Source organism: Seriola lalandi, unplaced genomic scaffold (assembly GCF_002814215.2).
Source record: "Seriola lalandi dorsalis isolate HSWRI2012SDOR001 ecotype SW California unplaced genomic scaffold, Sedor1 jcf7180002054655, whole genome shotgun sequence".
Classification (NCBI taxonomy): Eukaryota; Metazoa; Chordata; class Actinopteri; order Carangiformes; family Carangidae; genus Seriola; species Seriola lalandi.
The window spans coordinates 269,675-272,025 of NW_019525208.1; the positions used below are offsets into that span (position 1 = coordinate 269,675).

Consider the following 2,351-nt stretch of genomic DNA (forward strand, 5'->3'; position numbering starts at 1 on the left):
TAAAAACTAAAACTAAAAACTGTTCAGCTCAAGACCTCTGCAGAGACACGGTCCAAAACCAGGTCATGGACTAACTTCAAACAGCTGATCCAGGTTTGAGACTGAACCTGGTCCAGTTCTAAATGTTGTTATTATTGTTTCTTAATAAAGTGATAAGTCAATTAATGTGGATCAATAGAAAAATGATCGTCTATAAATGACTGAAAACAGATGAACAAGCAGGAAACAGCAGCGTTCATAGATTAGATATCAACCTGTGATTGATTATTGATTGAACAAGTGATCAATTACTAATTACTACTTATCAACTAAAAATATCAGTTTATCAATATGATTCCACATCAGTGTTTTCAGCTGAGAGGACGTCTCTGCTCTGACTGAACCGACTGTTTCATTCAGTTTCCAACTGTTTCTGTCTGTTTTTGTTTGTTTCCTTCTGTTTCTGTTTCCGTCTTTTTTTTTGTTTCTGTTTCCGTCTGTTTCCGTTTCCGTCTGTTTCCGTTTCCGTCTGTTTCCGTTTCCGTCTGTTTCTGTTTGCGTCTGTTTTTTTTGTTTCTGTTTCCGTCTGTTTTTTGTTTCCGTTTCTGTCTGTTTCCGTTTCTGTCTCTTTTCCGTTTCCGTCTGTTTCTCTTTCAGTCTGTTTCTGTTTCAGTCTGTTTCTGTTTCTGTCTGTTTCCGTTTCCGTCTGTTTCCGTTTCCGTCTGTTTCCGTTTCCGTCTGTTTCCGTTTCCGTCTGTTTCCGTCTGTTTTTTTGTTTCTGTTTCCGTCTGTTTTTTGTTTCTGTTTCAGTCTGTTTCCGTTTCCATTTGTTTTATGTTCTGTTTCCGTCTGTTTCTGTTTCCATCTGTTTCCGTTTCCATCTGTTTCTGTTTCCGTCTGTTTCCGTTTCCGTCTGTTTCTGTTTCCGTCTGTTTTTTGTTTCTGTTTCAGTCTGTTTCGGTTTCAGTCTGTTTCTGTTTCCGTCTGTTTTTTGTTTCCGTCTGTTTCTGTTTCCGTCTGTTTTTTGTTTCTGTTTCCGTCTGTTTCTGTTTCCATCTGTTTCTGTTTCCATCTGTTTTTTGTTTCTGTTTCATTCTGTTTCTGTCTGTTTCTGTTTCCGTCTGTTTCTGTTTCAGTCTGTTTCTGTTTCCATCTGTTTTTTGTTTCTGTTTCAGTCTGTTTCTGTTTCAGTCTGTTTCTGTTTCCGTCTGTTTCAGTCTGTTTCCGTCTGTTTCCGTCTGTTACCGTTTCCATCTGTTTCTGTTTCCATTTATTTTTTGTTTCTGTTTCCGTCTGTTTCTGTTTCCGTCTGTTTTTTGTTTCTGTTTCTGTCTGTTTCTGTTTCCATCTGTTTTTTGTTTCTGTCTGTTTCTGTTTCCATCTGTTTTTTGTTTCTGTTTCCGTCTGTTTCTGTTTCAGTCTGTTTCTGTTTCCGTCTGTTTCAGTCTGTTTCCGTCTGTTTCTGTTTCTGTTTCAGTCTGTTTCTGTTTCAGTCTGTTTCTGTTTCCGTCTGTTTCTGTTTCCGTCTGTTTCTGTTTCCATCTGTTTTTTGTTTCTGTTTCATTCTGTTTCTGTTTCCGTCTGTTTCTGTTTCCGTCTGTTTCTGTTTCCATCTGTTTCTGTTTCCATCTGTTTTTTGTTTCTGTTTCATTCTGTTTCTGTCTGTTTCTGTTTCCGTCTGTTTCTGTTTCAGTCTGTTTCTGTTTCCATCTGTTTTTTGTTTCTGTTTCAGTCTGTTTCTGTTTCAGTCTGTTTCTGTTTCCGTCTGTTTTTTGTTTCTGTTTCCATCTGTTTCTGTTTCCGTCTGTTTCTGTTTCAGTCTGTTTCTGTTTCCGTCTGTTTCTGTTTCAGTCTGTTTCTGTTTCCGTCTGTTTCTGTTTCAGTCTGTTTCTGTTTCCATCTGTTTCAGTCTGTTCCGTCTGTTACCGTTTCCATCTGTTTCTGTTTCCATTTAATTTTTGTTTCTGTTTCCGTCTGTTTCTGTTTCTGTTTCCGTCTGTTTCAGTCTGTTTCCGTCTGTTTCTGTTTCAGTCTGTTTCTGTTTCCGTCTGTTTCAGTCTGTTTCCGTCTGTTACCGTTTCCATCTGTTTCTGTTTCCATTTAATTTTTGTTTCTGTTTCCGTCTGTTTCTGTTTCCGTCTGTTTTTTGTTTCTGTTTCCGTCTGTTTCAGGCTGTTAACGGCTGTTTCTTACCTGACTGACTGCTCTGCAGCGCCTGCAGCGCCTGAGCCAGCTCCTTGAACCCGTCCAGGTTCTTGTCGTTCTGACTGTACAGGAGAATCTTCTTGGCGTCTGAAAACAGACGAGAGATTCTGCAACACACAGAAAGTTTCCGTTAAACATCAAAGAGTCTGAAACACAGTCACATTTAA

The 2,351-nt window shown here is 38.9% G+C and overlaps 1 protein-coding gene across 2 annotated transcripts in view; it reads right to left on the reverse strand.

Annotated features, from left to right (window-relative positions):
- The window catches only part of LOC111665601 (phospholipid-transporting ATPase ABCA1-like), a 45,677-nt gene that overhangs the window by 34,395 nt on the left and 8,931 nt on the right, over window positions 1-2,351 (reverse strand). The window lies entirely within an intron of this gene.